At 46.5% G+C, this 14676-nt stretch overlaps 1 long non-coding RNA gene across 2 annotated transcripts; it reads left to right on the top strand.

Annotated features, from left to right (window-relative positions):
• The first annotated feature begins 10611 nt into the window (after positions 1-10611).
• Positions 10612-13630, top strand: LOC123103304 (uncharacterized). 2 transcript variants are annotated; one of them, XR_006449747.1, is made up of 4 exons: positions 10612-11551; positions 11634-11766; positions 11857-11939; positions 12800-13630. It is a non-coding gene; the product is annotated as an uncharacterized lncRNA (long non-coding RNA). The 2 variants fall into 2 exon arrangements; XR_006449746.1 differs by having other exon boundaries at positions 11857-13630.
• Positions 13631-14676: the final 1046 nt, after the last annotated feature.

The raw sequence follows: 14676 nt of genomic DNA, 5'->3' as shown, positions 1-14676 counted from the left end.
TAGCCACCCCCAGGGTAGGAGGATCGGAATCAAGAAGGGAGAATCTAGAAGCCAAGAGAGAAACTAGCTAGGAGGGAAATCGAAGAGAGAATCGAGAAGAGAGAGAGAGAAGGGTGACTGAACTCCTTCTAGCAGTTCATCCCCCCCAGCCAAGAACAGACCCTCGCGAGGCTGTTCTTCCTTGTATTGCTCATCATCATCAGCCCAAGAGGCAATCCACCACACCACACACTGGAGTAGGGTATTACACCACAACGGTGGCCCGAACCAGTATAAACCCTATGTCTCTTGTGCTGTTCTTTCCATAGCTTAGATCTTAGCGAGGCAGAGGGGTGCAGGTAGGTAGAAGGCGAAATCTCCGCGCGCACCCAAGTGTTCGAACCTCAAGGGTTTTCCGGAACCCGAAATCCGACAGCGTCATCCGTAGGATGGGGGAAGGTAGCCGTTAGAAGCGAATTCACATCCGACGAATCCAGGGAGCCGCTCGACGGTTCATCGAGCCCGGCCTTGGGCGGACTGCATAGTCATATTCGGCGTAAGGAGGAGCTGTGCAAGAAAGGAACACTATGAATTGCTCTAGTATCCGAATACTTACGATCTCGCCAGGGGCTTGGCCCTGTGCGGCCACTCCTCTTCTCCGTCGTCGGTGTTGGTGGAGCAGTCCGGAGGAAGGGTCTTCCCCTTCTTGGACCCTTCGGCCTCCCCAGTTGGGGCGGCCTTCCTTTTCTTCCCTTCCCCCGCTGGAGGGGGAGAGGTCTCTTCTTCCTCGTCCTCGTCTTCACGGGAGGAGTGCGTCTTGGAGTCGTCGGATGATGAAACCGACACCTCCAGGCGCCGGGCACTCTTTCAAGTCCCTGTGGCCTTCTTCTCCGGCACCACATAGGATGCCGGAACCAGCAGCTTCGCCAAGCGAGCGTCCGCTGGGCGTTTGGGCAAAGGAGCCGGACATTTGATCTATCCGGACGTCTCCTGCCAATCCTGTCAAAGGTAAGGGAGCTTAGATCCCGCATGGAGTCAAACTATGAAAAACTAATACCCTGTAAAAGGTAAAAATAGCTCACCGCACGAGCGTGACGCTGCGTGCTGAATCCGCGATCCTTGGTAGCGGATGCGGGGGCCTCGGTGCCCTTGAAAAGCACCTTCCAGGCATCTTCGTATGTCGTGTCAAAGAGCCTGCTCAGAGTTCGGTGCTGCGCCGGGTCGAACTCCCACAGGTTGAAAGCCCGTTGTTGACACGGGAGGATCCGGCGGATGAGCATAACCTGGACTACGTTGACAAGTTTGAGCTTCTTGTCCACTAGGGTTTGGACGCATGTTTGGAGTCCGGTCAGCTCTCCTTCTTTACCCCATGATAGGCCCGTCTCTTTCCAGGAGGTGAGCCGCGTAGTGGGTCCGGATCGGAACTCAGGGGCTGTGACCCATTCAGGGTCGCGCGGCTCGGTGATGTAAAACCACCCCGATTGCCACCCCTTTAGGGACTCCACGAAGGAGCCCTCGAGCCATAGGACGTTGGGCATCTTGCCCACCATGGCACCTACGCACTCCGCCTGGGTGCCGCGCACCACCTTCGGCTTGACACTGAAAGTCTTGAGCCATAGGCCGAAATGGGGGCGGATGCAGAAGAAAGCCTCGCACACGACGATAAACACCGAGATATTGAGGGCAAAGTTCGGGGCCAGATCGTGGAAATCCAGGCCATAGTAGAACATGAGCCCCCGGACAAATGGGTGGAGAGGGAAACCCAGTCCGCGGAGGAAATGGGGGAGGAACACCACCCTCTCATGGGGCCCGGGGGTGGGGATGAGCTGCCCCTCTTCGGGAAGCCGGTGCGCAATGTCGTTAGACAAGTATCCAGCATTCCTCAGTTTTTTGATGTGTCCCTCCGTGACGGAGGCGACCATCCACTTTCCTCCCGCTCCGGACATGGCTGGAGAAGGTTGAGGTGGGGTGTGCGAACTTGGGCGCTGGAGCTCGAGTGCACGGAAATAGATAGGCAAAGGAGGAAGAAGGCGTGGATGAAAAGGTGGATCCTTATCCCCTTATATGGGTGGACGCGACTATGCGTCCCCACCAGCCTGGTAAAACTCGCTTATCTCCCGAGCGTCGTAATCAATGGCGCGGTTGGGTTACCCACGCCCGTATTGATGAGAATCCCGGAATAAGGGGACACGATCTCTGCTTTGACAAGACGTGCCAAGGAAACCGCCTCGCTAAACGCGCTGAGGTGGGACAGTAAAACGATTCGAATAAAGACTTGGCCGTGGTGTGATGTCACGCTATGGAATACGTCAGCAGATTAGATTTGTGTAAATATTATTCTCTCTATGGCAATATGTGGAAACTTATTTTGCAGAGCCGGACACTACCTTTGTGTTCAAAATCTTCTATGAAGTACTTGGAGGAGGAACCCGCCTTGCAATGCCGAAGACAATCTGCGCACCGGACTCATCGTCATTGAAGCCTGGTTCAGGGGCTACTGAGGGAGTCCTGTATTAGGGGGTGTCCGGATAGCGGGACTATACCTTCGGCCGGACTCCTGGACTATGAAGATACAAGATTGAAGACTTCGTCCCGTGTCCGGAAGGGACTTTCCTTGGCGTGGAAGGCAAGCTTGGCGATACGGATATGTAGATCTCCTACCATTGTAACCGACTCTGTGTAACCCTAGCCCTCTCCGGTGTCTATATAAACCGAAGGGTTTTAGTCCGTAGGACGAACAACAATCATACCATAGGCTAGCTTCTAGGGTTTAGCCTCTTTGATCTCGTGGTAGATCTACTCTTGTACTACCCATATCATCAATATCAATCAAGCAGGACGTAGGGTTTTACCTCCATCAAGAGGGCCCGAACCTAGGTAAAACATTGTGTCCCCTGCCTCCTGTTACCATCCGACCTAGACGCACAGTTCGGGACCCCCTACCCGAGATCCGCCGGTTTTGACACCGACAGCGAGACTGGTCAACCACTCGATGACTCAACGGAATCTTCAGGATTCCTCCGCATTAACAAAGGGCCGTTTCCCGGTCATGTACGTACGCACCCCGTATTCGGATGAGCGCAGAAGTACCAGGGGCTATATAGTAACCCCACCATCAAACTCCTATGGCTAAGTGAAAGTGTTAAAGCAATATAGTCCGATTGCCTCGTTCGCTGCACTACCACCTCCTTAATGGACCAAGACGTTGGATCAAGTGTGAATACGCGTTTTTTGCGAACACCCCCGCATTATATGCGTGGGGGTGGAAGCTGACGACTGCAAAGTTTCAGGTTATATACATATATACATAAACGGCCGCACAGGAGGCATCATAATACTTTTAGGCAAAAGTATAAACACAGCCTTGATAACTCAATAAAACATTGTTTTTACAATGGGAGTAGATGTCACTAGAACATAATATTCTTCGTGCACTGAGCCTCTATCGAACGAGCGCCTTCAAGAACTTCTTCAAAGTAGTTCTCGGCAGCCACTCGGCCCACGGCTGAACCCTGTGTTGCAATAGTGGTGGCCTCCATCTGTGCCCAGTATGTCTTGACATGGGCAATGGCCATCCGTGCACCCTCTATGCATGTCGACCTCTTCATAGCATTGATGTGCGACACAACACCAAGGAATTGTTGCACTAAACTAAAGTAACTATTCGGCCTTGGCCCTCCCGGCCACAGATGATCCACAATAGACCTCATGGCAAGTCCGCACAACCTATGGAGCTCGGCCCACTCGGCCATTCGCTCATTCAACAGCAGCGGACGCACTGGAGCATGGAACTCTGACCAGAACAGCTTTTCCACTTCGCAATCTTTTTGATCCTTGAAGTACTCGGCCGCATCAGCAGCACTTGCTGCCAAATCCACGTAGGCGTCCGCAGAACTCCATAGTTGATCAAGAGGAGCATACTTCGGATCTCCGAACTTAGTCCGCAACAAGAAGGGCTTCCCATACACGATATCTGCAGCTTGATGCAACTCCTCCTTCTTCGCTCTAATTTTGGAGCGGGCTTCCTTGGCTGCTACCATGGCCTTCTCCAGGTCCGTCGCCCTCGCTCGGCTTTCTTTTTCAAGAAGCTGGTAACGGTTAGTGGCATCTTTCAACTCAACGGCCATCTTGGCTATTCTTTCCTTGCTCTGGCAATGCGCGGCCTGTTCGGCCCTCAACTCTTCAACCACCTTTAGAGCGGCTGCATTGCTATTCCTTGCTTGTTCCTTGGCTCGGGCAAGTTCCGCCTGAAGGGTCTCCACGGTGGCAGCTCCATCTGCAGTCACAACATATTAAAGATACTGGCATCATGCTCCTCTTACTATGTGTTGATCACCAGAAAAATCACTTACCCTGTGCCTCGTCAAGCTGCTTGTTGACAAGCACGATGTCGGCATCTGCCGCATCAAGTTGCCGCTTTAGCTCGGCAAACCCATCAGTCCGGCTAGCCACCGGAACTTCGGCCACCTGCACATAAAGGCAGTCTGGTTATTACCTGGGACTATGATCCTCTGTTTGCCGCCGTTCTCTACAACAACCAGAGTCTCAGGGGCTACTATCTGCATAGGGCACACATAACGTGTGCGGTACTGTCAAAAACATACACTATTTCTCATACCTCAGAGCCTTTCAGCAGACTCATAAAAGCTTCATGCAATCCACTTTCAGCGGATGAAATCCTTTCAATTACCGTACCCATTAGCGTACGATGCACTTCTGAGACAGCCGCTTGCTCCAGAAGATCCTTCAGTGCGTTCTGGACTCTTTATTCCCCACGCACTGTATGGTTCCGGACTCTTTCTGTTGCTCTCTTTAGGAGCCGGATACTGAGGACTCCGGGTATCCAAAGGGTTACCCTCTGGCCTTGGCGGATCAGGAGAGACCCTCCGCGATGACACTTCAGGGTCGCCCGCCTCATGAGGCGGGGTGACAGGGGGAGGCGTTTCGCTCTCCATCATCTCCGGAAGAAGATCCCCCGAAGATGAACTCTGTCGAGAAGGGCTATGATCCGAACTACAATATATAAGCTTCGGTTATTGTCTTCGGAAGTAAGGTAGGATATTTTCACTATTAAGTACTTTTTGATTACTTACAGCTCGGTAGAGGGCTGATCCCCGTGCGGACATTGTGCGGCAAGAATACCCTCCGAGGCAGGACCCTCTGGCGAAGATTTCTCCTCCCGTTTGGAAACCTTTGTTTCCGGATCTTCAGAGGTAGTCCTCTTCCTTCCCCGGGGAGAGGGAATGTCAGATTCTTCTCCCTGGTTATCCTCCCTCGCGGAGGGCTCATTCCCCTGGTTGGGACGAGTAGCGAGTGAGGCCCGCTTTCGGCCTCTTTATTCCCCACTTCATATTCCTTTAAGGGCACCTGATAAGGCGCCGGCTCGAGCATTATGTCCGGTACTGGATTGACCAAGCCTTCGGGAAGGGGGGCCGAACACCTGATCATCTTCGCCTTTGTTATCCAGTCCTGGTCAAAGAGCGACTTTTCAGAATGATGTCATGATAAATAAAAGGAGAACGTGTTCGGCCATGGGATTACTTACTTGGGTATCAGGGCGGTTGTAGCTCAAACCCGCATCCTCGGTGGTGTCCGGACACTCTATTTGGGGTCCGAAGAATGATTTGTACATCTCTTCGAGCGTCATGCCGAGGAAGTGCTGAATAGTTTGCGGCCCTTCCGGGTTAAATTCCCACATCCGGAGGGGTCGACGTTTGCAAGGCTGGACTCGACGAACTAGCATAACTTGCATTACCATAACCAGGCTGAAATCTCTCTCAAAGAGGTCTCGGATGCGGCTCTACAATATCGGCACATCCTTTGCTGGACCCCAGCTCAGCCCCCTGCTGATCCATGACGTCAGTTGTAGTGGGGGGCCGGAGCGAAAGGCAGGGGCGGCTACCAACTTGGCACTTCGGAGAGCTATGATATAAAACCACTCCCGCTGCCACAAATTGGACACCTCTGGGAAGGAACCCTCTGGCCATGGAGCATTAACGCTTTTGCTTATTACGGCACCTCCGCACTCTGCGTGCCGCCCCTCGATCATCTTCGGCTTCACATTGAAGGTCTTGAGACACAAGCCAAAGTGAGGGGTAATGCGAAGGAAGGCCTCACATACTACGATGAACGACGAGATGTGAAGGAGGGAATCCGGGGCCAGATCATGGAAATCCAACCCATAATAGAGCATGATCCCCTAACAAAGGGATCCAGAGCGAGGCCTAATCCTCGGAGGAAGTGAGAGATGAACACAACACTCTCGTTGGGTTCGGGAGTGGGGATGACCTTCCCTCGGGCAGGTAGCATGTGCAAAATTTCGGCAGTCAGATATCTGGCCTCTCTCAGCTTCTTGATGTCCACCTCTGTGATAGAGGAATGCATCCACCGACCTTGGAGGTTGGATCTGGACATGGTTGAAGGTCCGAAGCGCCTGACCTGAGCCTTGGGTGTTGGAACTCAAGGTGGGGGAAGGATTCGATTGAGCACGAGAGGGAAAAAAGGACAGACCTCGGCCTCTTTATAAAGAGGGTGAATATCAAGCATCCTCCTCGTGGTCGTTTGGGACTTGCCTAAAATCGAGGAGTCATACCAACAGGCACGATTGGGTTACCCATGTCCGTATTGATGAGAATACCGTAATAAGGGGGACACGATCTCTGCTTTGACAAGACGTGTCAAGAAAACCGCCTCGTGATATGTGCGGTGCTGGTTGAGAAAAACAGTTCGAATAATGATCGGGCCATGACATGATGTCGTGCTATCGAACTTGTCAGCAGATTATATTTGTGGAAATATTATTCTCTCTATGGTGGTATGTGGAACTTGTTTTGCAGAGCCGGACACTATCCTTGTGTTCAAAATCTTCCATGGAGTATTTGGAGAAGAACCCACCTTGCAATCCCGAAGACGAATCTGCGCGCCGGACTCATCGTCATTGAAGCCTAGTTCAGGGGCTACTGAGGGAGTCCTGGATTAGGGGGTCTCCGGACAGCCGGACTATATCCTTTGGCCGGACTGTTGGACTATGAAGATACAAGATTGAAGACTTCATCCCGTGTCTGGATGGGACTCTCCTTGGCGTGGAAGGCAAGCTAGGCAATACAGATATGTAGATCTACTCCCTTGTAACCAACCTTGTGTAACCCTAGCCCCCTCCGGTGTCTATATAAACCAGAGGGTTTAGTCCGTAGGACAACAGATAATCATACCATAGGCTAGCTTCTAGGGTTTAGCCTCTACGATCTCGTGGTAGATCAACTCTTCTAATACTCATATCATCAAGAACAATCAAGTAGGACGTAGCGTATTGCCTCCATCAAGAGGGCCCGAACCTGGGTAAACATCATGTCCCCTGCCTCTTGTTACCATCCGCCTTAGACGCACAGTTCGGGACCCCCTACCCGAGATCCGCCGATTTTGACACCGACAGTTATTGTGGCCTAGTTTTAAATAATAGGTTATTGCAGCCACAAGCAAGCCCCGGAAAAAGAACAGCACTGACTACAAGAAAACAAATAAATAAGGAAATAAGGAAATAAATTAGCAAGCAACTTACGCTAGGCTATCACGGCTATTACACATATTACATCCACTAGGCATCAAAGTTCGCCACCAGTGCAAATATAGGAAACAAAGCAACATATAAACGCCGCAGCAAAACAAGTCCAGAACTGAAACCACTTCAGAAGAGCTCAAGAAACAATATCTTGGGTACCCATAATGCTAGCAAGATGCTTAGCAAGCTTTTTAGCTTTCTCTTGTTTGGCGCTTAAATCCTCCAGCACTTGCTGTTGCACCAGAAAGTATGCATCTAAATTCTGCAGGGACTTCCTCAATCCTTTGGCTTCCTGTCGCATAACATCTGATCGATGTCTTTCAACTTGAAGTTGAGACTCAAGAAGCCAAACTGATTTAGGTATAGAGTTCGAAGAGCTGGTGCCAGCAGTAGTAGCTAGTAACTCAAACACTACATCAAGACAGGACTTTGGGGTTGTCTTAGTGTCTTCAATATAGTTTTTATCAGCTTTCTTGGAGACCAACATGGATGTCTCACTATCTTGAATCTTATCTGTATTACTTCCTTTACCATTGCATAACGGGGTACTCTTCTTCAATATTTTATCCGCGTTCTAAAAGAGAAACAAACAAACACATCACAGGTTTACAATATAGTATATGAAACTCATATTGGTAAACCAGTTTAGTAGTAAGGTGGATAGGATAACAGCATGAAACAAACATATATCTATGTAGTGTGGTCACTGTATGGTCTATATCATTCTAGTTTATGTTGCCAAATCAAGATAGATACAATTCGAATCATATCTATTTAAGACAAAGCAACATAGACAGAATATAAGTGTGGGAAACTACACAGCAATAACAACACTTGTAATGTGCATGTCATGAGAACATAACTATTTATTCAATTGAAACTGAAATCAACATAGAGCAAGTTACAACAGCAAACACATTAAAGAAACAGGTTTAAAACATACCTGTTGCGCCATTGGAGTTTCAATTGCATCCTTTAAATTTGAAATTACTTGGTATGAGTAAATACAGTGATGCAAGAGCAAAGTAGTATGAACCATAGCTACGGAACCTGACCTGAGAACAATTCTTCTTCTTCTTTAAGCGTTGACTTGGAGTTCGGAGTCGTGGTCCTTGTGCTTTGGGCACTGCAGTTGCCTTACTAACTGCTCGTGCTTGGGTGCTCTGCGGTGGAGAGAGTGTTGTGTCAACGGGAACTGGGTTACTGTCTGGTGGGGTTGGGGTTAGAAGGGGTGTAGCTGATTCTCTGTCCAACTGGGTAGGGGTACAATTTGCGTGAGTCTGGGTTATGTGTGGTGGGGTTGGTTCTTGGGCAAGTACAATCGTGGTTCTATCTCCATCGATAGGTAGCACGATCTTTTTTGAAGACCGTGTTTTTACTCCCACAGATACTGCCATCATCCCCTCCAATTGAAATGGCTGATAAACAAGAAAAGTAATTGAATGTACAGACATTGTAAGATGGACATGTGCAATGGATAGTAGGGAAGAAAACAAGGCATGAAATAATTCACATTTATGTGGTCTAACCAAACAGAATAGCAGGACATAATTTCACATATATGATGGCTAATTAAATAGGATAGCATGACACAATTTCACATGTATGATGGCTAACTAAACAGGATAGAATGACATACTTCAAAATATGATGACTATGTAAACAGGATGACATGATATAACTATACGATGTGTCTATTAAAGTGGTTGGCATTCCATAAATCACAAACATGCCGTCGATAGAAACATGATGGCATGATATAATTCATGGATAGAATGACATAATTCAAAATATGATGACTATGTAAACAGGATGAGATGATATAACAATATTATGTCTTTAGAAAATGGGTTGGCATGTCATAATTCAGATACATGCTGTCTATGTAAACATCATGGCATGATATAATTCAAATATATGATTTATATACTAAGGAAGTGAGCAAAGGGCAATCACATATATGATGTGTCTACTAAGGAGATGGCATTCAATATCGTGCATATGATGTAAAAACTGAGCATTGCAATACAACATATGCATGATATGAGTAATATAACCCTGCCAAGTTTGAGCATACACCTCAGGGGGATAATAGGATTGGTCATCTGCCTCTAAATCCTCCTCTGAAGAGCTATCTGTAACCAGCAAGATATCTGCTTCAGCAGGTAGCACTGTCTGCTCTGAAGACCTTGTTTTCACTCCAAATTTTTCCATCACCAATTCAAATGGCTGATGCATAGGAAGAGCAGTTGAATATACAAACATTGTCAACAAAAGCAATGAGAAATACAAAAAAAGACGGCATGATATAATTCACATATATGATACTTGGCTAAACACCACGACATTGCATAATTCACATATATAATGCCTTGCAACAAGATAGCATTGCATAGTTCACATATATAATGTTTTGCAACAAGATGACATTGCATAATTCACGTATATGGTAATTAGACATTAAACATGTGGCATTCACACAAAGCATGTCTAAACTAAGCAAATGACATATCAATGCAAGATACCATACGCACGATATGAGCAACATAACCCTGCCAAGTTAGAGCATGCACCTCGGGGGGGGGGGGAATAGGACTGGTCATCTGTCTCTGAATCCTTTTCTGAGGAGCTATCTGTAACCAGCAAGACATGCGCTTCATCGGATAGCATTGTCTGCTTTGAAGACCGTGTTTCCACTCCAGATTTTTCCATGACCGTGTCGAATGGCTGATGCACAGGAATAGTAACTGAATGTACTAAAATTGTTGACAAATTTAACATGTAATAAAAAATGATGTCATGATATAATTCACGTATAAGATGACTGGCTAACTAGGGTGGCATTAAAAAATTCACATATATGATGCCTGGCTAAATAAGATGGCATTGTATGATTCACATCTTTACCTAATATTAAAGGACGGAGGCTTTCATAGTTCTTCATATGTCATCTATTTATATCCGTTGATTTTATGATAAACAATAAAGATTGACCGCTGATTTAAAAATCATATTTACAAACGTGTATAAAAAAGAAAAGGCTGCGGGAAGAAGTCCCAGACCGATACCACGACTTTACCTTCCCGTATTTGCTTCAATCGATATCATCTCCTGCTCCCTAGACATTAAAAAGTTCTCCCTAGATGCGTTGCTGCACCCATCTTCTCTCCCATCGATGCACCATCGTCCCATGTATCCATGATCCGCCGTCCGAATTCGGCTGCCGCGCCCATCTCGCTCACCGTGGCCGATGATCGCGTCCCTCCTCAAACGGCGGCGATGATGGAGAGGGCCACCCAGCTCCTGACCGACGGACTCACTGGGTTCCCGCTCCTTGGGGCCAGCCCCTCCCCCCGTGTCAGATCGTGCATCGGCTTGGAGGGCCCTCATTGCTGCCGCCGGCGTGGGAGTCCTGCGTGGCCGTTCAGGCTTGGGGACAGAGCGGCAGGGCCCGTGGTGCGTTCTTGTCGAGGGCTTGCTCGGGCTGGCCGGGATCTGAGTCGCCGTCGATGGTTTTCTCGCAGCTTGGGTGCCTGCTTTGGATTTGGTACTATCCCCATCTCTCTCTCCCTCCCTCCCCCTCGGTGTGGACGCGCGCGCCTATACCAAATCAGGCGAGCGCTCGTTGCCGGATCACTGAACCATCGTCCTGGTGGCCACCGCGTCAGTTCCACACCACTACAGCGACACCAACTACCGCCACTCCATTGGCTTAGATTTGGCTATGGCGTGGGCTAGGAACCGTATGGTATTGTCTGATGCGTGTTCTGCACTGGGTGGTTTGGTCAGCTGACGCTAGGTGTAGGCAGTTTCTGAGCCTGGTTGCTGGATGTGGGCACGCATGCATGTATATAATGGGTATCATGGTCATGTTGCTTGGACGGGGACGATGATGAAGATTGTGGCTGAAAGCTGTGGTGGTGCCTACTAAGAGCAACAGAAGTAAATGGTCCAGAACTGATAAACATATATGTTGGAGAATCGGAGAAGAATATCAGGGACCTCTTTCAGAAGGTATAGCCATCTGCACAAGCCATATAATTGCCATGAAATATCCACATATACTCAGGTTTTTAGTTTTCACTATCAATTTCAGGCTTGATCAGCATTCCCATGAGTAATTTTCTTCGATGAGCTTGATTCCCTTGCTCCTGCATGAGGGTCGTCTGCAGCCGCTGGAGATGTATGGATATAGTGGTTTCTCATGTATAATTAACCTCATAAATGAGGTGGTGACTGTATCTCAGTTTTCCCTCTTATTTTCAATGTTTAAATGTTAGAGTAAACTAATTCAGTTTCCCCTTTTCTCTCTTTACTAGGACAAGTGCCTGACGGAGATGCATATGTTTGGCATTCTATCAGTAACATACACTTGTGCTAGCTTGCAGTACTACATTTTGTGGTGCGTATGTATGGCTATGCTTTTGATTTTTTTTCCCTATGCATTGTCTTGATAAAGTATAGAGCCTGATGAGCAACGATGCCGTAATAGAAGAATTTATATCCAGACTGAACCCCACAATGCGAATTTTCAATAAGATATACCATCTCGATGCTCATGGTTTCTTCAGCATATATAGTCTCTACTATGTATTCTTTGGGCAACCAAGTTAATTGTGCAAGAGCCATTAAATATATATTATACTTGCATATAAATAATTCCTTTTTAATTGTTGCTTGGTGATTGTGTCTCTCGTAGCCAATTTCTAGAAGAATTGAACGTATGGTAACATTACAAGAATAATCCAAGTTCCTTTTACTATTCTCGCTACAGCAGACTATCCTGGATTTTTGAAATTATAGAATTACTAAGTTCATGTTGACTAGGGACCAATTCCGGATGCTTGCAAATTGTTAGAATTTCACCGCTCTTCATTTTGTCTAGCATTTGGTGTGTCCTCTAACTTTTATATAGCTTTCTGGCTATAAACTGCATGCACTTTGTAGTAAATTATTTCTTTAGATTAATCTATCAATGTTGTATATACATTCTTGGCATAAATTGATGCCCAGTCTTGTGGCTGACTTTCGGTAGAAAGAATGGTCCTAAATCTGAAATTCGTTGATGGACCTAGAGCAATCCGTTGTGATACAATATTGCGTGAAGTTATTTTTTGTTCAAATTATGATTTTTGACAGCAGTATATAAATTATAAATAGCTAATATGAGCTATTCATGATTGGGTAGGTTTCTATCAGTCATTATTTGTCTCCTCTACCATAAAAATATTTCTCTTCTCAGTTATGTTGAGGTGAATGCAGCTGCTGGTCATCCTTTATCAATATAGGCGGATGAAGCAGATTATGAAGAAAATAAACCTGAAGATGGTTTCTCAGTATGAGAGTCTGATTAGCATTCTCTCCAAGAATGGAGGAAAATTGTTTGTATGTCATTAACCCTTTCCTGTGAAGATTTTCAGAATCATAGAAGATAATATTCAGGTATGTGTACGTCTGCTCGAACGCAATCACATTCCAAAATAGCGACTTGCTAGAGTCGTTGAGCTCCAGCTGTGGGATCTCCAACACGCCATAGGCGAAGTTCAAGTCTAGGAAGCTCATCACCATCTCTCTTAAATTTGACTGACCTGTGTTCCAGCTATTTTTTGAGGTACAGGCGGACAGGCTTCATGTTCAGGAATTTGACACACATGATGGAGACTTAATGGAGAGAGTCCATGACTAATTACTTTTTCTTAGCGAACACTGTGGTTAATTACTGACACTTTTTACTGGCTACTGCATTCTATTAGTCATACATAGAGCCATACTGAGAAATTTCTATTTCAAGGAAGAAGTAGGCACAAGTAGACTGCGAAACACAAAAGAACAGGAGATGTCATGCTCAGCAGCGACAACACCATTGCTCTTCATGTTTTCAGTTTGATCTGTAATTCTGTATTAATTCAGAATGATTATTCAAAGATTGGTGGTTGTTAGGTACCTGAAGTTAATGTGAGAGGAAGGAGGACGAGTGGTCTTTTCATTTCCTTTCACAAATTAGTCACAAGTTAAATGCTGAGTGTGTGCATTTGCTAATTTTGCTGATGTTAATTTTGCCTTTACTGCATAGAGAAATGTTTTCAAAGTGAATTCTATCCTTTCACAAATTAGTCACAAGTTAAATCTAAGGATTGTTCTATCCTATCTCAGAGAAATATGTTCAAAGTGAATTCTTCTCGGGGTTGAGACTTATTTATTAACTTATATAAGCCCTTCGGTTGATCGGTTCAATGGCTGCAACCAAGAAGCTTTATGAAATTTGCCGAGTATCATTATCTAAAAGAAGGTTATCATCTCTTGAAGCTTTAAAAATGTTCGTGTTGTGTAAGGTAAGAAGAACATGGAGAATTGACAGTAATCAAACTATTGCCTTACTATTGATTACCACCTATTATATTATGGTTATGGGATGTGTTTCCGTGCTACTTGGAGAAAAACACAAACTGTTGATACCAAGTGCCTTACTACTAATTAGATTATATTTCGTTATTGAATGTGTTCCTACGCTGTCCTGAATAAATGGAAACTTCAGACACAATGGCATGGGTATGTGATCCACATCATTCTCATTTGAATGTCCCCTTCAGGATATAAACTTGAAAAATACCTTTTTTCCATAGTGACACACATGCAATGACGGTGCCATCGGCCGACCCGCTTGCCTCGACTCGCATAGCTAGGCCTCTGCAAGGACACTTGCCTCACACCACCACGCATTCATGTTCTCCCATAGGCTGAATCGGCGAGTAGTAGCACGCCATGGGTTGCATTGGGGTTGATCGATTCCGGACCTTCTCGAGATTGCAATTCCCTATGGTCGTGTGGACAGTCGGGCTTCATTGCGGGCTAATATGGATCCCTGGTACGGAAAAAGGGTGTCAACCATGACATGGTTGTATCCCCGTTGCAACGCAAGGCCCATTTTCCTAGTATACGATAAAGAAACTAAACTGATGACATTGGCACAAAGCATGTCTAAACTAAGCAGATGGCATCTTTGATGTATACAGTAAGCAATGCAAGGCACCATATGCATGATATTACCAACATCAGCATGCCAAGTTAGAACGAGGACCTCACGGGGTAAATAGGAGTGGTCTTCTGCTTCTGAATCCCCCTCAGAACAGTCATCTTCC

This window comes from Triticum aestivum, chromosome 5A (genome assembly GCF_018294505.1).
Source record: "Triticum aestivum cultivar Chinese Spring chromosome 5A, IWGSC CS RefSeq v2.1, whole genome shotgun sequence".
Lineage (NCBI taxonomy): Eukaryota > Viridiplantae > Streptophyta > Magnoliopsida > Poales > Poaceae > Triticum > Triticum aestivum.
This window is presented reverse-complemented; position numbering and strand designations above follow the sequence as displayed.